The 20,908-nt window shown below is 38.7% G+C and overlaps 1 protein-coding gene across 4 annotated transcripts in view; it reads right to left on the bottom strand.

Moving 5' to 3' along the window:
- The window catches only part of LOC109432219 (ABC transporter G family member 23), a 270,435-nt gene that overhangs the window by 130,427 nt on the left and 119,100 nt on the right, over nt 1-20,908 (bottom strand). The window contains exon 1 of one of the 4 annotated variants that reach the window (XM_029866976.2): nt 1,282-1,493. The exons of the other annotated variants lie outside the window; for them this stretch is intronic. The gene's annotated coding sequence lies outside the window, so the exon portion shown is untranslated. Of the gene's footprint in view, nt 1-1,281; nt 1,494-20,908 lie in introns of those variants that run through there. 4 annotated transcript variants of the gene reach the window in all.

Here is a 20,908-nt window from a genome sequence, read left to right as displayed (position 1 = left end):
AAACTGCTACAAATTAGGATAGCATTTCTTGAAACATAAAAGTAATTTCTCATCATTTGAAAAAATGTGGCCCGGTATTGTAATTATTTATCAGCATTTTGAGTTCTGCCCTAAGGTTCATAACTTTCATACGATGTTCTTTTTCGGATGTTGAGGAAATAGTGTGCTAATACTGTTTTGCTGGAACAAAAATTTCAATACGCCGTTGCCTCAATTCATCGTACGAAAACTCTTCGCAAATTTTTGTAACCGAAACGTACTGAGAACCAATTAATACCTGTGAATCGTCGTCATATGGCTGCCAGCACGTATTAACCACAACATAAGCAATGGTAACTGCTGTTGCTGCTAGTTGTGGTGCAGTGCTGGTAGTAGCTGGTAGTGGAAATAAGTTGTGCAGCAATCAACGCCACATCCAATCGAACAACGATCCAAAGTCGATTAAGCCACCCCAACGTCGCCGCCGCTGCCACCACCGCCGCACCGTAGAGTAGACATGCGAGATTTGTGCAACATGGCCTAGTATTCGGTGCTTTACGCCGTGGCGGTAAATGGCAAAACGACGACCACCGCGCCGCTACCTACTATTGCCTTTCCACCAACCGGACTGATGTCATGAGGCAGGCGAAAAACTCGTTTTCCACACACCGTCTATTTCGCGCGTTGGTTAGATACTATTGAACTTATGTAGATATAATGTTTTTTTTTCGCAAAAACTGCAATGGGAAAAAAGAAAAACTCGTTTCATGCGAAATTCCTTCTTCGGTTTGTGCTTGCCTTGCTTTTCTTCAGTATCTCTCCCTCGTTGTCTTTCGTTGCTAGTTGCTCATTCAAATACACATATTGCTCGTCGCTCTGATTTTCCTTATACTTTAATTCCTCATTTTCCATTCACAACTTTATCTTTGTTACATAATTTTTCCGTTTCCATTCTAGACACCGAGTTTGAGCAAATTTTCAAACATTTTTAATTTACACCATAATGGGCATTGATCCACTTTCCACTTGCTTCTTCGTCAAAATCATTCTTTTCGTTTTCTTTGTTTTTTTCCGAACATCCACTCAATTATTCACTTAATCACTTCCAGCTTTTCCTTTCGAAACAATCCAAAATTCATGCGGGTGCGTTTTCTTCTTTCCCGGAATATCATCCTCGAAAATCGCGAGAAACCATTTCATCCCGGAGGAACCGGCTGATCGCACACCACCCTCCAGACAGCCAGAGGAAGGGAAGGTGGTTGCGAAATCCAAAAGCACAACAAAAACCCAGAACACACAAACCTTTCGGAAGCGACCACCCAAAGCAGGGCACACCGAAGTGGGGGCGAATGCGAAAGAACAACCGTACAAACTGCGGCCACTGGACAACCTCTAGCGCTGAGTGTCCAACTGAAACTGAGTCGCTGTCGGTCGAGTGAGCCAGGTTTTTGGGGTGGTGGAAACTTGCTGTATACCCAAACAGCCAACTGTTGCCCGTGCTGTGCTGGCGGCTTGGGCTACCACCACGGGGCCGAGTCGGGGAGGTAGAGTCGATTGCGCCGCGGCGGCGGTAGGAATCAAGCACGCGGTCGTGGGACGGGAAGTGATGCGGTGCGGTGAGTGGGAGATGCGGTGCGGTAGAGGTTAAGCCAAAGCCACTGTGCCACAGTGGTTCGGTGGATACTTGACGTGAACAAAACTTATTGCTACTTCATCGAAACTAGCGTTAAGTATCATAAGGACTTAGTGATCTAAACCATTTCGTAGATTTCCTTTCGCTGCAATAATTCAATCAAGATATTTTTTCCTACTGGTACTGGTGCCTGTACCAATTATGGCACTACCGAAGGGAAACTATTTGTACAAAAACGACAAGAAGACCAACAAATGTCATTAATATGTTAAAAGGTAGCTTAGTTTGCATATATAGGAACCCTGTACACTAGAACCTCTTTTTATGCACATGGCTGGGACTGCATAAATTAGATTTTGTTTTGCCTGTCATATTTTTGTCGCTCTCCCGTTTCGTGTAAATTTGGTGATATTTTAGCTAGAGCTACGAACATCCGGAAGTATTACCGTATTACGGAAGTATTGAAGATTTTCGTGTTGCGATTGTGACCGGAAGGACTGAGTTTGTTAAATGCGCTCTCAATTATGTGGCTACGAATCGAACCGCAGAAGAGAATATATTGTGTTATTGACCTATTTATTAGATTATTTTGGTTTTCCTGGTAACCTTCTGTGTGTTTGAAGAACACAAAAGAAATTGCAAGAGGCAAACGATAGTGCACCACGAAGAGTTTTCGTTTGTAAATATGTGTGTTTTTACTGCTCAAAAATTAAGTGACAGTTTTTGTTTGGATGGTGCGAGAATCCAACCCACGTGGTTAGCCAGTGCACGAAGATATTTCGGGGAATTCATCCGTTTTCCGCAGAAAAAAGAGTGGTTTGAATTATATATAGAAATACGAGAAGAAACGAATGAAGAAAATCAGTGAAAATTATGTTAGTTGCTCTTCATGTGCCAAATGGACTGCCACTCACTCGGAGTAAAAAAGATCGGCATTTTCGGCAATTAGATGATCGGCATTGGACCACAAAAACCACACAGCAATTGGTGAGATCATTCCAATATTATTTATTTATGAATAATTCTACTTCAATATATATGCGTTTGTTATATAACTACATATAAGTTGAAAATTCGCTATTTTCAACATCCTTTCATCTATTGGAAGCTGCTTCAGTTTTGGGCTCTTTCTAAGTTGATGAAAGGATTTATAAATGCTTGCAAGGACTTGGCCAGGTGTGTGGAGCTGAGTGGGTCAGTGACATTGTAGATAGTAGCGACATCAGCAATGTCAATGGATATATTCAACTTTGCAACTCCATCCAAGATTTGTGCAAGTATTCATGCTATGCTATGCTATGCTATGGCTGGGACTGCATAAATTAAAAATGTGCACAAATTAAAATAGGCATAAAAAGAGGTAAATTTATGCATAAATTAAATTTGGGCTTTAACTAGGGCTTTAATTAGAGAATCTAGTTCGCGAGAACAGCTCTTGCTCCTGGGCAGTTAAGATGGGGCTAAGGGGGTTTCCAGAAAGTTCCCAGAGAGCCCAAAAAAGGGGTTCCAAGGGGCTTCAGGGGCGTTTTAAGGGGTTGTTTCGGGGGATTTGAGGAGCCTTCTGAGGGTGTTCTGTCATGATTTTTTGATGTTTTCATGGGATTACGGGGTGTTGCGGGAGCAGAAGGGGAAAGTTTCACCGGGTTCTTAGCAGCGATGACGCGATCTATGCGTTTAGTGCAGCTTTAAACTGCAAATAGGGTTTTTATTTAATGAAACAATCAATTATAAAAAGTACAAACTCTTACACTATCGGTATTCTTCGCTATCAATAAATCTGCCATTACCAGCACAACAAACTGCTCAAATCCATAAGATCGCTGCAATGGAAATAGTATCATTTAGTAGGCACTTTTTGTAACAGAAGCTTGACGTAAATAAGCAAACTATATACAAACTAATTCTTCCTTTTTAGATAACATGACCACTCACATTTGCACTAATTGTGGAAGTTAACGGTATTAGTAATAAATTTAGAATAACCAATTCAAGAAATACAAGGCTCCAATAAATTCACCCCGTCCGGGCCATTCCGGCTACATTTCACTTCTCCTATCGTTTATCAAAAGCCTTTCTCCCTAGCCTTCGTTCGCTTGTTCAAATTGCCTCTTTGGGCATATAAAGAGGCAATGATGCCAGCGGCAACACGGGGAATGCTGGGGTATTTCAACAGTATTAAGTGGGTTTCAGGGACGTTCCAAGGGGCTTTAGGGGCAATTCAAGGGAGCTCAGGAGCCTTCAAAGGGCGTTGCAAAAGGTTTGAGGGGCGTTTTAAGGTATTTCAGAGTCTGTTCTGAAACTTCTTAAAATGCCTCATAAATCCCCCTTAAACTCCCCGGGGACCCCATGTAACGCACCCGAGAGGCTTCGAAACCCCTGAACGCTCCCCTGAAACTTCCCCGAAACGCTTTCGTAACGCCCCTGCACTCCGGAAATGCTCTGAAACGTCTTGAAATGCCTCCAAAATCATCCTTAACCCTAAAAGGGATACCTTCATGGCCTCAGTTTCGTCACCACGCTGAGTGTGTTCCATCAAAGACGAGCTCTGAAAGGCGCCTGGGGTCCAATGGACCCCAGGTATCCCTTTTAGGGTTAAACCCCCTCGGACCCCATGTAACGCACCTGAGAAGCTCCAAACCCCACGAAAACTCCTCCGTAACGCTTCCGTAACGCCTCTGAATCCCACCGAAGAGCCTCTGGAACGTCCTGAAATGCCTCCAAAATCCCACTTAAACCCCCTCGGACCCCATGTAACGCACCTGAGAGGCCCCAAAGCCCCCAAAACTCTTCCGTAACGCTTTCGTAACGCCTCTTAATCACGCCGAAAATAGGACTGAAACATTCTGAAATGCCTCCAAAATCCCCCTTAAACCCCCTCGGACCCCATGTAACGCACCTGAGAGGCCCCAAAGCCCCCGAAACTCCTCCGTAACGCTTTCGTAACGCCTCTTAATCACGCCGAAAATGGTCAAAAGCATTCTGAAATGCCTCCAAAATCCCCCTTAAACCCCCTCAGACGCCACGTAACGCACCTGAGAGGCTTCGAACCCCACGAAAACTCCTCGTAACACTTAGGTAACGCCTCTGCATCCCGCCAAAAATGCTCAGAAACGTCTTGAAATGCCTCCAAAATCCCCCTTAAACCCCCTCGCCGAGGGGCCCTCGGACCCCATGTAACGCACCTGAGAAGGTCCGAACACCCCAAAACTCCTCCGTAACGCTTCCGTAACGCCTCTGAATCACGCCGAAAATGGTCTGAAACATCCTGAAATGCCTCAAAAAATCCTCCTAAACCAAAACCCCTAAAAACGCCTCTGAAACCAGCCTAAAATGCTCTGAGCAGTGTTGCAATTTTTCGACAGGCCCTTGTGATAGCGATATTTTGCTTTTTTCATTTTCTCCGTTTTGGTTTTCCTGTCAAAGTTGCTTTCCGATCAGCAACACGGGAGCGAAATGAAATAGGCAGTGCTGAAAATTTCATTTTGTCATTTTTAAATTCAACCACCTACAGCTCATTTTAGAAGCTGTGCCTGAGAATATGGTATATGAAAAACTTGTGCAGCTGGACCAGTTCTGCAAGAAAGTCACGGAAAACCCGCTATTTTTAGAATATTTAAGGTAAATGTCACGGACTACCTTTGAAAAATGCCAAATGATATTCACGGTGAATATCATTTGGCAATTTTCAAAGATAGTCCGTGACATTTACCTTAAATATTCGAAAAATAGTGGTTTTTCCGTGACTTTCTTGCAGAACTGGTCTAGCCACACAAGTTTTTCATATACCATATTCTCAGGTACAGCTTTTAAAATGAGCTGTAGGTGATTGAATTTCGATATGACGAAATGAATTTTTCAGCACTGGAAATAGGTACTCACACTCGCACGCAGCGTGCTGAAAGCGAGAGCTGACAGGGCTAAATTTCCATTCAATTTTCTGTAGTTGAGTGTTTTCACCCGTGCTAACGTATAGGGCACTCACTCTCACAAGCCACCGCTTGAGACGAATGGCCTTTCAGCATGAGTAGTATGTGGATGATTGGGAATTGATCTTGTTGGGTCGCTCACGAATGGAGCTCTCGGACTCTGTCAGTTCTCACATCGAGGAACTGAAAATGACCGCCGCAGTCATTCATTTTCGGCTGAAAAACAGGCACTGAGACTGATATTTTGCAGGACTGGCTCTGAGACTTCCTGAAATGACTTCGAAACCCCCTTAAGACCCACTCGGACCCCATGTATCGCACATGAGACCTTCGGAAACACCCAAAAACGAACCTGTAACTTCCCTTTGCTCTCCTCTATAAACACCCGTTGGCCGCCTATGCAATAATTTCCGTCATTATGAAATATTCTTATGCACAGGCATCGTACACAAATTACGAACGTTATAGGGGGAGGGGGGAGTCCAGCGTTGCGTTACGATCCATACAAAAAATTTTGGGTTTTCATACAAAAAGCGTAACATAGGGGGGGAGGGGGTCTGAAATGGCCGATTTTAGCGTTACGTAATTTGTGTACCATGCCTATTGGTTCTGAGTAGCTTTCCCTCTTTTTATGCAGGACATAAAAAAGGTGCATAAATTAAAAGTGCATAAAAAAACATGCATCAGTTATGGATACATTTTTCAACTTCAGTTCCTTTTTGCACTATTTGCATGCCTTCCTTATGGGATTAGCCATAACTGGTACACTGGCAAAAAAGGGTGCAAGCAAACCGACATTTCAAAGAAAATGATTTATTTCTATCATAATTTGAGCAAAATTTGGAAATTAAATAAGTGCAACCATCTTTTGTGAAAGTGATCTGTCGTTCACAATTTTTTTTTTCTTGTTGATTCACATCATTAAAGGATGAAAATCAACTATGGTGAAAAATGGGTATTATAGCCACAGTTGGAACACTTACCCTATTTGTATGTCCAAATCCAGAGTATGAGTACCATTCGTCATTTATTGCCCCTATGTTATTTAGGCTAGGTCATTCGTTATATGGATCAAGATATTTTGATGTTTCTTTTAAGGTTCAAATACTGTACAACATTTTGGGTTACTACATATCGGATATGTCAATGTTTGTGCATCACGATGGAAGTGTGTTTGGAATTTTACAATTAAAATTTGAATTTTTTCTTAGCTTGAGCATGCGCATTAGGCCGTCCCTATTTTTGCAAAAGTTGGAAATGTTAAAAGTTCAATATTGCAAAACGATGATCGTTTTAGCTAAAAAACCATCATGCCAAAATTTGGAGTCCGTATCTCAAGGCTAAGTGGGCCCCCACGGGGCCTCAAGTTTTCAAAAATTGGATGGGGTCACAAAAAATATGACAATTTTCCGACGGGATAAAACATCCTTTTATACTAAAATTTTCGAAGAAAAACAAGGGACAGGCTCAACGATCATCAATCATTCACCTATCGCTAAAACCGATACGATCGTGCGACACTATTTTTCGACACTCGCATGCACAGCAAGGAACAACACAATACTGAACACTAAACACCCACGCATCTACCTACCTATTATTTTGTTTTTCAAGCGAGACAATAGCGTACGCGATCGATTATGCTGAGATACTCACTCCTTCATAGGAGCGATGCATGCACACACAGCAAAAACAACACAATAATCACAATTAATATTTGCATTTATTCTCGAGAGAAACTCAATATTTTCTTCCATGTTATCGATTATGTAAAAATTTAGTACACGGTGTACCAAAAAATGTGTCAAAGACCACAAAGTGATTCGGCACTTGTGAAAAAAAAGAAACATCGTGCTCTTATACTAAATACATTCAAACGGTTTGTAGAATAGGCAAAGTGTACCAGTTATCGCCATAGTGGTTCCTTATTTGGCCATACCGTGTATTTAGAAAATTTTAAAATTTTGCATCAGTTTGATTGTTTTAATATTAACCCTTCAGCACGCGCGCTGTTGTAAAAAGTACAACACTACCAAAAAACCTCGCTTATCGTATACAGCGCGAGCACGGTGCTGTCTTGGTTGCTTGATGGCACGCGTCCTGGAAGGTTAAGATACAGGGGGTGGCCAAAATATTTTTCTCTCACAAAAAAAGTTCAACATGCTGTAACTTTTCATAAAGTGCATCGAAAACTCTCAAATTTTGAAAGTACAAATTTGAGCTCGATTGGTTGATGTTTTGCGAAGCTAAAACCGCTCTCGTAAAACACTATTTTTAGACAACTAATTTCTTGAACTATCATGTTTCGCAAGCCAGTTCACCGAATCGAATGAAATTTTGAAAGTTTATCAACAGTAAATAAATGCTTCATAAGTTATTAAAACATAGGTACTTTTTGAAAGTTGAAAAAGTTATCATGAATTGACACTTTTAGATCAATCTCGAAAAAATGTATTTTTTTAAATCAATGTTATAAAATTTTAATTTTGATATCCAGAGATTTTATACTTTAACTCTCAAGATATCTCTAATTAGATATATTAGAGCCAATTAGGATTGAAGAATAACACATTTAGTAATGTCTTAAAAATTGTGTTTTACGAGAAAAGTTCTAGCGTCGGGAAAGATAAACTAATCGAGCTCAAATTTGTACCAATGATGCACAAATTTCAGAATTTTTTATGCACTGTATGAAATGTTACAGCATGTTAAACTTTTTTGTGAGAGAAAAAAAGTTGTCTATTCCAAACATTTTGGCCACCCCCTGTACCTATCCACAGCACTACTCACCCACGACTTACAGATGACACCATCAGTATGTGTATCTGACGTTCGACTGGGACACATGGCCCTATCACGACCGCTATTGCGATATATGTGCTTAGATACTGTCGCTCAAAGCCCCATGTAACCCCCTGGAACATTCTTGAAATGCCTCTGAAGCCCCTGAAACTCTATAGTACGCTCCTAAATCTTCCTGAAACTCCATGAAATGCGAATACCTCTGGAACACTCGTGAATTACCTTCAAACCCCCGTGGAACGAACTGGAACACACCTCGTACGCAGAGTTTCCCATTGCTCATGTGTGCATACCCGAGTAGAGGAAAAGAGCTCAATAATAGCATATTTTGATATGGAGATCAAAAAGTGATATGGGTTTGATTGACATAATAGATAAAAGATCTAAAAATAAAATCAAAAATTTACTCCAGGAACATCATTATCATATCATATTTAGATTTTGTAAGATCTAACCAATAGCAGCGAGCTATTCGTATGATCTTGAAATATCAAATTTTGATATTGTTCAGATGTTCCAGGAACATTTTACAGATATTATTTTCAGATCTTTTATCTCTTATATCAATCAAACCAATATCATGTTTTGATCGTCAGTATTTTACCTCTACCCGGGTAAATGTGACAGCGAGCCTCTCACCACGATGTACTACATTTAGAAGGTGATACATTCCGGAAATCTAAAAGTTTTTTTTTTGATGACGTAATTCAAATCTTTCTAAGGGTCTGTTCCAATTGGCGAATTAAAATAATTTTTCACTGAAATTTGATAGTTCGATAAACTTGACAGTTTTCCTAAGGAAATGATTATCGAACTGTCAAGTTTCAGTGAAAATTACTTTCAATTCTCCAATTGGATCAGACCCTAGGGCGTGAACAAAATGATCTAGTGATAAACGTTAAAAGAACGATGTCACATGTTTACGTCCGAAATTGATATTTACATAGGTAGCTAGCCTGCCTTGTGAAATTGTATGCCGTGCTCCCACCAAGTTATCTCTGTTATCGCTGTCCATAAACTAAGTAGACTCATTTTTTGCTATCTTCGACCCCCTCCCCCTCCGTAGACTTTTGTTCATACAAAAATTTGAAATTTTTTTATGGAGCGTAGACTTGGGGACTACAGCACGTATACTTCAACTCTGCTCGTACGCCACTGAAATTCCCTGAAATCCCATGGAACGCCCACGAAGCTTCCTAAAAGCCCCTGGAACACCCCTGGAACGCTCCTTTAGCCCATTGGAAAACAACCGCTTATGAAACCCGGGAAAATCCCTTGGATCAACCCTGGAACGCTCTGGAAACCCCATGAAATCCCGCAAAATGTTTAGAGATAATCTGATATCTACCAGAGCTGCGGCAACACACGCTAGCTGGGAACAGCATTTACAGTGATGAGCAAAATGCAATTAATGAAATAATGTGTAGGTTGAGGATCAAGGGTATTAAACTTCAGCATAACCAACGTGCATAATACCCACTCCGGAAGCACTGATGATGACAAGGATGCATTCTACGCGCGAGCACAATGTGGATACGAACGCTGTCTAAGCCAAGACGTTAAGATAGGTGACCTAAGCGTCATGAGAGATCGAAGCGCTCTGGTAGTGCAGGATGAGGTATTTAGACTGACGATAGTAAAGTTCAAAGCCAGCTGCCTTCACATAAGCTTTCCGTGATAACCAGCGTACGGTACCGACGGCCGCCTTGGTATAACCTTGAGTGGCTTAAGCAACCGGATGCTGCCACCACATACGGGCAGAATCTCGAGGTAGCGTTACCGGACGTGCGCGGGCCCAATGATATCTCTCTCCAGGACTGCTTGAGTACGATAAAAACAACCATCAACAACTCAGCTGAGACCAACGTTTGGTATGAGGACAACTATGCTGCACACGGTAGTGTGAGAACTTTAGGGCGGTCACAATTCTGAATGCCGTCTACAAAGTACAATCCCAGATCAACTTCCATCGTCTTTCACCTAAAGTGATTGAGTTTGTGGGAAGTTATTAAGCCAGCTTTGTCGACAACCACTCAATAACTGACCAAATCTTCACTGTGTGGCAAATTTCAAGAATGCCATGAATATCAGATCCCAATGCATCATCTGTTTATCGACTCATCGGTGTACGGCCGTAACGACCGCATAGAGCTATGGAAAATCATGAACGAGAACGGCTTTTCCGGACTACGACGAAGTGACGGACGTTCATGCGTGCTGATCAACATCGCCCTGGAAAGTGTTATGCGACGATTTGCACAAAATCCGATCATTTTGTATGTTTTTCAGATGACATGGGTATTGTTGATAGAGTATTTGAAACGGTGGCAGAGCTATACACCAAATGTACCATTTATATAACGCTAATAAGACCGGTGGTTCTCTCAGGGCACGAGACCAAGACGATATTTGAGGAGATCATGTTGAAACTCGAAGTGTTCGAGTATCGGGTGCTGTGGACCATATTTGGTGGTGTGCAGGACAATATTGTATGACGGCAAAATATCAATCACGAGCTAGCTGTACTCTACGGGAAACCTAGCATCCAGAAGGTGGCAATGTTGGAAGGGTACTATGGGCTGAGTATATTGTGAGAATGCCAGACAACAACTCTGTAAAGCTGGTCAACACCAGAGATCACAATAATAGAATGATGGGCGGACCAGGTCCTTCAAATGAACTTCTTTGGGTGATTTTTTTTTAAATCTTTATATATAAAAATGAGTTTGATTTTTCTCTGAGGCAACAAAACTCACGAACAGATGAACCAATCAGCTCTATTTTGCACGGTTTACGACAACTGTGTTTAGATGTAGAGAAAGTTACGAAAATAATTTAAGAAAGTATGAAAAGTACTGGTGTTTGTACCATGGTTGAATTTAATAACAGTTGTAAAACCACCACAACTTGGGAAGACAAGGGGCAGCTAGTAGATAATCAGAACAAATAAGCCTGCTTCTCTGCTTAGAATTCTTTGAGCACCCCTACAGTTATTAATCGTGATTTATCTCTGCCAATGGCCAGAACTATATGCCGAAGAACAACCGGGAATCAAGTACATCACCCTCAGCATGGTCGTGCTGAATACCAACATGTGCGTTGACTGTTTTGGTTATATGAGCACAAGGGGTTCATTATAAAAAAAAAAGTTTCGGAATTAGATTTAATATGATTTTCAAGTTCACTTTTCAATCATATTTAAAGCCACTGTGTATACCGATGCCCGGTGTATGCGCGAGAGAACGAAAAACCATCCGATAGCGCCATGAGTTTAACTCCAATGTAGCTGCTGCAGTTGGGGGTTGTTGCAGGAAAACGTACAAAAACTGTAACTGTTGGTCTCAGCGTTAATTCACTGGAAGATTTTTTGTCTTTCTTTTTTTGTAAATATAGATGCCCCGTGAGTAATTTAGAATGTTGGCGATTTGAGTCGTGTATCGAGAAAAATCTTTTTCCGTTTAAAAATTCACAATGGACCTCTGCACAACAAAGGTCAGGCCAAGGGTCAGGCAGATATGGAAAATATGTAGAATCAGAAATTACAATTTTGTCACATTAGCGTCAATCGCAGAAGTTCAAGAAAAGTATTGTTAGAGTTGACATATTCTCACTCTTAGCTAAGATGTTCCATGCATAAGTGTCAAGTCATGCTTTCGTTCGACACCGGAGTAATTTTGCGTCATCGAGTACACTATTTGTCTAGAAGCCAGAACACGTCATTCTACTCAAGCAGAAAAAAAATGGAAAACGCAAACTTTTTCCAGCACTGAGATACAGATGTCAACCTATAGTGGTGACCAAACGAAGGCCATAAACCAGCACCACCACCATCATTTAGCTTGACCGCGCAACTTATACCTACGTGCACCACAATTCCATATTTGCCAAGCGCTTAATGGCCCTCTACCCTTGCACGATTGGAAAAACCGCCGTCGAGCAACACACTTGGGTGATCTCGGGTGATAAAAACGAATCCACTCTATAGACCACAAAATCAAAGCCAAAAGATTATCTTCTGTGATCGTTAGTTTGAAAGTGATTGGATTTGTGAATGGAAATCTGGTTTTTACGCTGGTACAATCCCGAATCTTCGATATTATTTATGGAGAGGTTTTTACGGCTAGAGCACTTGACAATGTGGGAGATTTAGGTGATTGTGTCTCTAATAGCAGTCAAAATGATTAACATACTAGCAGCGCATTTGATGGTTTGCTGTATTTACAGATCGCAGAATAAAATTTTCCATAAAGAATATTTCTAAAATGTTCCATATTGTGTCAATTTCTCCATTTTACTTGAGCTTACCATCCCAAGTACCAATCGGCATGCCTTGAAGGTTTATTCATGTTTTATCCTGGTCTTATGCGAGCATGTGAAAATGCTAGTTGTTCTATATTAGTTTTATGCGATAGTATTTTTACTTTGCACCTTTGGCATTCTATTAAATTATCATATAACTTCTGCTATGAGCATCTTCAGTTAAATACTTGCAAGTAGTCATGCATTGGTTTAATCACTTCATATATACCCTTTTCAATAAAACTTGAATTTGATGTTGTTGTCGGAGAGATTTTTTTGTAAACAAATTTACAAAGTTGTGAGGCAATGCTCAAAACCAACAAACGATTTCGCGGCCGTAACATAGACCAAGAAATGCTGTGATAAAACCGTTAGTTCTATCATGAGCTCAGTGGTGGTCACTTCAGGAGATAATTTCATTCATCATTTCATCTCACTTATAGGTGGATTGATTATTATCCAACTCTTCATGTCAAAAGATGTGCTTTGTCTTATGTAGAAACTTATCCAAAGAAACTGTATCACAAGAATCAACGGTTGGAAAGTTATTAAAAAAGCGCACGAAATCGGCAAAATAGAACACTGTGCAATGGCGCTGTAGTCACTTTTCATAATTAACTATTTCAATAACATTAAGTATAATAATTGATTGTTCATGAATGTCCATCTTTTAAAGGATCTTTTGTTTTGGTAAACAGAATTTATTTTAAACTTCTAGGACTGCTACTTATGCTGTAAGCACCTGACAAACTAGACCAGGGGTTCCCAACCTTTTGAGGTCCCCTTTAAGAATTGTCAAAACATCTGGGGCCCAAAGAAAATTTTACAAAAATATGAGTTAAATGATCGAAACATAGTTTTTTGGGTACAGTGACGTAGCCAGAAATTTACTATGGGAGGGATTTTAAACGATCAATGATAGTTTTTTTTTACTCGACACTCACATTTCGTAAACAATAATGTTATGTTCATTTAATCTGAGTCGTAGCTGAAAAACAGCGACGCAGCCTAAATTTTTTTCTGCTGGAGGCGTTTTATACTGAAAATTAGTTCCTCAAATTGTAGCTTTTGGCGGTATACAAAACTGAAAATTTTTATAATTTGCACAAAATAGTATAAAAACCACCGATTGGGAACCCGTGAACTAGACGTTAGTCACACGAACAGTCGCGTACGGTGTCAAAATCTCGATTATTATCGAACTTTCATGTCCCTCATCGAAAATGATTAGTATTTGGGCTGTATTTTCATAATCGACTAGACTAGAAAATATTCTATCGGCGAAAATTTTTCCATACATTTTGTATGGGACGTTTTTGGCTCAAAAATATATTTAATGAATTTTAGTATGGGAAAAAGCCAAAAACTTAGCTAAATCATAATTTCCCCGATGGAATATTTTCAAACTTTCCAATTATAAACTATTGCCGGAAAGCTGACATTATCTTAAGAAAGATCCGAGGTACATGAAAGTTCAATAATAATCGAAATTTTGACACCGTGATCGCGACATTGAGTTTCTGTGGGTAGTTATTCTAATACCATGCTCGAGAAGCTTTTGAACGATGCGTGCTAAGGACGTCTTCTGCGATGTGCAGGAGAACGGTGTGACAGCCACGAACCGAGTATTGTTGCGTACTGTTGTAGATTATGTCCTACTCAAATGTCATGTTGAGCAAATAAATGTTTGTTAACTGAAATCCCTGCTTCAAGGTGAAGCATATTTCAGCGAAGCGTATATGGTCGGCGTTAAGTCAGAGAGGACCATGTGTCTTTTATTTAATTTCTAGAAAAACGACTTTAAAATTTGCAACTCTATAAGTTTTGAGATTTTCAACAAATGTTCTTGATTTTTTGCCATAAATCTTAATTACTATCCATTGCAGCATCGCTCTGTATTGATCACAAAAAAAACGTAAAATAAAGCTTGAAACCGAGAAATTGCTAAGTAATTGGTTGTACTTAGTCCACTCTGACTGAACGGTTTTTGGAAAATCTTCAACCAACTACAGTTCACACTCCAGTTTTAACATATTTGATGAAAAAATAATGCACAAGTAGGACAACAGTTAATAGGAGTAGTGTATAATGTGAGCAGAAAGTTTGAAATTTGATATTTTTGTTATTACACTGTTGATTACCATTTTCAATTTTTATGTTCAGCCAGAGTGGACCAAGTACAACAGTTCAATATCACATGAAGGATAGTCAATTAATGAGCTATTTTGGAATTCTTAACTTGAACATTTAATAGCTAACAACTTTTGAATGTATTTTCATAGTTCGGTACGTTTTTGAAATATTGTAGTTACACAGTTCATCATAATGTATTCAGAGGACTGGCATTTTTCAAAAATTCGTTCAGACAGAGTGAACCAAGTACACTATTCTTAAATAATCGGTAAAATCAATTTCTTCATGAAACGGGTATTGGTACATTTCAATATGATGCCCAACAGCCACTAAACAAACATATTTTGATTTGGAAAGGATTACGAAGAATAAGGTAATTTCAACTTTTTTTCTTAGAGACACATGGTCCACTCTGTCTGCACGCGAAATGCCACAATATGCTTCAACACGATGATCTGTAAAATACGATATTGACCATAATAAAATGGAATTTCACGTGATTTCTTGATTAATATTCATCAGAAAATACGTTAGGGAGTCATACGATTTAGAAACGTATCACATTTTGATGATAAACTATTTCATTTATTGGATTTTAACCAATACACATTTTTTCAACTCTCTTGACAACAAGCATATGGTCCACTATGACTGCACACTATTATCGATTTTTGCAGTTCAATCAAAAGAAAATTGTGATATAACTCTCATTAATTGTAACATTATGAAAATTGGGTGAATGTTCCAAGTAGCTTAAGTAATTCTTAATCAAATGCCCTAAAAATCTAATTTTCGTCAATTTTGTTACTTGGTCCCCTCTGACTTAACGCCGACCATATATACACTGCCCATATTCGCATAGTCGATGTAACCACCACTGGCAAAGCCACCGTACAAAAGCTAATACCTAACGCATGTGCATATTTGGGACCAGTTTTATTCAATAGATCACAAGATCTAACCCTTAGTTAGATGTCAACGTGGTAAAAATCTTGAAATTTGTATTAATTCATTGTTAAAATTTCAAAAGCATGTTGAAAAGTACAGTGGCGCTTACATCGACTATGCGAATATGGGCAGTACAGCCATTCCATAGAAAAACGATATAGTGCATCTCAGATTTTCGTGAAACTTGGTGGGCTTGTAGTTCGTCGGAAATAATTAGACCCGTATTTTTTTATTTCGTCATTAGGTGAATTTTAGAGTAGCTAGTACTAAAATATATGACTCTCTGTATTCAAAAAAATAATATCTCAAAAACAAAACAACATGCATTTCTGATTTTTCAATATGTAACGCCAAATTTCCTGAATTTTCTGATAAAAATATAAAACCAGGGTACCTCTTTGGTCCCGAGAACATGAAAACGTGAAAAAACTAATATATTTGCATATTTTATAGTACTCTACTCTTTACATTTTAGCCCCTTTAACGTATTTTTCCTAAAAACTACAATTCAATAGCTTTCAAACAAAAAAAATAAGTTTAAAATCGGTCAACTGGTTCAAAAGTTACGATTTTTTGAAAATTTTTAGTTTTGAAAAACCTTGATTTTTTGGACCACACGATATGAAAATTGGTCACCCTAATGACGAAATAAAAAGAAATACGGGTCTAATTATTTCCGAAGAACTACAAGCTCACCAAGTTTCACGACAATCGGAGATGCACTATATCGTTTTTCTATGGAATGGCTGTATATATGTATATATATGACACATTCTACGTGCCCCGTATCATCAATACTCATTTTTTTTTTCAAAGTATAAATTTGGCATATTTCACATTTTCATAACTTTCTACATTACTCTTGTTGTCCAAAAATGTATTCAACATGATATTAATGTAACAATAAATATTTATTGAACGACGGTTAAGATTAACAATAAAATCGTGATTTTAAAGCATTTAGGCATACTATTCATCAAAGCTGCCATATTTTAAACACCAACGCACTGATTTTTCAAAAGTCTTCCATGATTAACAGATGAATGTATGTAGATTCTTTGGCATACAAAGAATTTTAATTGTAATACTTTACAACTCTGAGGTATGGCTGGTCAAAGTATTGGGTTTTAAGCGTTGTAACGTCACGGAAAAGCAACCTTTATGAAATTTATTCAAATTCGGAACAAGTTTCAAATATGAAATTTTGTATGGTCTTTGTACTCTAGAATATCTTTCAAATGAGACAAAAACAAAGTAAATCGGTTCACTGACGCCTGAGCTTCACCTGGTTGAAGTTTGCGTTGTAACGTCACGAAAAAAAGTTCTGTGCAAAAGACCAAATTTCTCTGGCTTGGACGGCTCCTGCAGTGGACAAAACTTTTCTTTTCTCGTTGTGTATGAGCCCTTTTTTAAGGTATGATTCATAAATTGCGTACCATTAGGGCCCGTTCATAAACTACGTAGACTCTTGAGAGACGGGGGGAGGTGATGTTTGGCCAAAATCTACGCTGTATACGAATTCCAAAAAATTGAGTAAATTGTAATTCTACAGCGATTTGTAAAAAAATTAAATCGTTATCAAATGCAATTCAAACCGATAATTTCTATGATATCAGAGCTAAACAGACGAAACATTGACAAAATTACCTCAGAGATGCATTTGAACGTGTTCTGTTCATGTTCTGTTCAAAAGCAGTGCTCACGTGAGCCGTGTTCAAGTTCAAACACCAGTGGGTGTTTGAACGCAGTGCACTGTGTAGCTAAGCAACGATTTGCTGACTTCATTTCCTACATTCGGTCATCATCGCTAAGACGTGGCTGTCGGTCGAGTCCAATCGGAGATTTTCATAAGGTTTTCGCGTTTATCGTAGGATACGAAATATCTGCAGAACCTACGAACCTGATGTCTAATTCTCCGTTCATGAATAGATACAGTCAGGTTTGCTCCTATATAAGGCATCCACCCACTATCCGTAAGCTTCTAAACATCTAGGGCTCATCGCAACAGATCGCGCCCCGGTCACTTCCTGGACATCAGTTTCATCCCAATTATAAAATGTTGGACCAGAAATGCTACTTGCTACTCCGGTCGATGCCCATATGAGCCATAGTACGGCGTGCGGAGCACCACGGTCCGTTTCTGACAGTGAGTGTAATGATAGTTTTTATATCGGTCATCTTGCACTCAACGTCCAACTTAGAGACACTTAATAATAATAAGCTCAATAAATGATCACTCATCGGAAAATTTGATGGGCTGCTGGTTGGAAAATAACCAATAAATCGTCATTGGTGATAAGTTGAAATAATACACTGGTATGAACGCGCAGTCACGTCGAACACCTAGAGTCTTACATTCGGTAGACAAATCAATGGCTCCAGATCTGAACTGTCAGTTTTGAACACCGTTGCGTGAGCCATCTAGTTACCTAGATTTTGTTCAGAAGTGTGAACACGCACTTGAGAGCAATCAGGGAACACCTTAGGAACGCTCACCGCACATGAGCGTTCAAAATGCATCTCTGTCTCACATATCTTAGGGTATTGATAACTTCGAGAGTTGGTGTTTCCAACAAAGTTGTTAGGTTGGTCAAAGACTTACACTCGATGGATAATTTGGTTTAATGTTCCAGCAGAAAGCGGCACTAGAGAACTTTTACTTGAAAGATGGTTTCTTCGGCAAAATTGTTTGATAAGTCAAGAACTTGCAGTGGATTTACCATTAGATGCGAGATTTCGCTGCTACAAGACGCTAGTTTCCATTTTGCAAAAGCTGGCAAACGATTAGAATTTCTCAAAAAGTATTTTACATGCTGGAACTTTTTTCACTTTGAGCATAGGGTAAGGAGGTATTTTGGACCCCTTTAGAAAACGGATGAACAATTCAGCGATAAAAGAAAATTTTCACTATAAAACATGGATAATTTCAGAAGGCATTACGTAGAGCTACATGTGTTCTGTCAAAAAGAGCCAAACAGGACTCAAAATTATTGTAGTTAATACAAGAAATATCAAAACTTCTGAAGGATCTTGGGCTTCTATTTTTTACCACCTCATTAAATTTGGTTGCATGATGAAATGAAGGAACCACAGCAAAACTTTACACATAGTTAAAACTACGTGAGCATTACAACTTTTTTACCTTTCTGAAGCAGGGAACGTTTAAAAACTACGTAACGTTAAAAAATGAAGATATTTCGTAGCAATCGGTAGTTTTTAGGGTTTTTACACATTGTAGTGTGATGTTTCGTAAAAAAATGTTACGCAAAACTTGAATTCATTAACTATTAAATGACTTCAGTCACCGTGTATAAATTACGTACGTAAAGTTTGTCGAGGACACCAACTGTCTAAGTAATAAGGGTCTTAAAATATCTTCTTGTTCTTCTTCTTCTTTATGGCTCTACGTCCCCACTGGGACTTAGCCTGCCTTGCTTCAATTTAGTGTAGAGCACTTCCACAATTATTAATTGAAGGACTTTCTTTTCTGCCATCCCGGGTAGACAAGAATATCTAAATCATATCTCAAATCGAACATTTTTTGCTGTCATAGCTCGATGTGATTTTAATGTGTTATTCAAAAATCTAATGAATATCGCACGAATAGCTCAAAGTGATATGATAGCAGTTTTTGTTCTTGTCGAAATAGCTGAAAATTTCTACATAAGAACAAGTTTAACTCTTCTGCACGAAATGGAACACATACACCCATAAAGATGGCTCAATGTTAGTGAAATGCCATGTACCCCTTTCTCAGGACCCTGATTACTTAGTTAAACAACTTTAACTTTTCATGGATCTTCAGTTTAAAAATCGTTTGGTTTAACGTTCTACTTGTCTAGTGGTAGTTGAAATTTTGAAAAATCGTGCACATTATATTTATTCAGTAAAAAATGTAACTTTTTAAAAAGTGTCCAAAAATGTTCAAATCTTAACTGCTAGTTTCTGAACTAGTCAAAACTTGTAGGAAACTTTTTGAGAAATTTTGATCATTTGCAAACTATTATGAACTTTTAATTATTTATTTATTTATTTATTCAGATTCGTCAAACAACGTAGACTAGTACATATACATACAGTTTTTGTTTCATTTCTTAAAGCTTTAGTACATATTGTTAATTAGCATCGCCCAGTGGCGAAATCTCACGTCCAATGGTAAATCAGCTGAAAGTTTTCAACTTATCAAACAACTTTGCCAAAGACCCCAACTCTCTAAGTAATTAAGATTTGTTGTATCACTGTTAGGTCTATTTGTCTCTGAGATCACAGAAGTTGATCTTAGGGTCCTAAGTAGTATGCAGATCCTCTGGTATGCCTTTGGTTCAATAAATTCACGCACATATCTTAAAGCGAAATGAATTGTTGACATTGCATAGATTATTCAAGAAATGTTAATCTCGACGGCGTGATGAGTTCTATGCTAAAAAAATCTAAATATCTGGTGGTGCGAAGTAATGTATATCAGCGGTCTAGTCTTTGGGACAAAATTAGAAGAATATGGGTGGTACTAAGCTGAAGATGGGTGCCGGTGTTATTAACTTTCATGAAGGAGTATTCATACTGCTGATAGCAAAACCTTGGCCCTCCGAGCCATTTATCACAAAACGGATTTTCAATAGAATAAAGTTCGCCTTGAAACAGTGATGATAATGGAATAATATATTCACAAATTCTGGCATATTTGGCTGATTATTCTGATTCTAACATGATGTGCATTTTCGTGACGTTACAACGCGAGCAGAATCCTGTTTAAAACTGAACGGGCGTTGTAACGTCACGATATGTAAAAGTTAATTATCCAAAAACAAATCCGAAATTTATATATTTTACTTCATTGAATTGATGAACAAACCAATAAATTTCAATGGCGGAAAATTTTTTCAGACTAACAGCGTTGTAACGTCACGCTACAAATACGCATTTTAATCACGTTTTTCTAATGAAAACTAAATGTTCAGAATATATCAGAAATTTTACAAGGAATCCGAATATGAAAAAATATTTTGAGGTTTACAATCGTTTTCATGAGTTATAGAGGAAAATCTGACAATGAAGGTGTCAAAACGTTGTAACGTCACGGTAGAATGTGTCATATATGTATAACATTTACACACTAATATAGCCCAAATCTGACAAATATATCAGTAAATCACAGTTTATGTTTCATGACTTTCTTGCTTGCAAATAT

Source organism: Aedes albopictus, chromosome 1 (assembly GCF_035046485.1).
Source record: "Aedes albopictus strain Foshan chromosome 1, AalbF5, whole genome shotgun sequence".
In the NCBI taxonomy this organism is placed as follows: Eukaryota; Metazoa; Arthropoda; class Insecta; order Diptera; family Culicidae; genus Aedes; species Aedes albopictus.
This window is presented reverse-complemented; position numbering and strand designations above follow the sequence as displayed.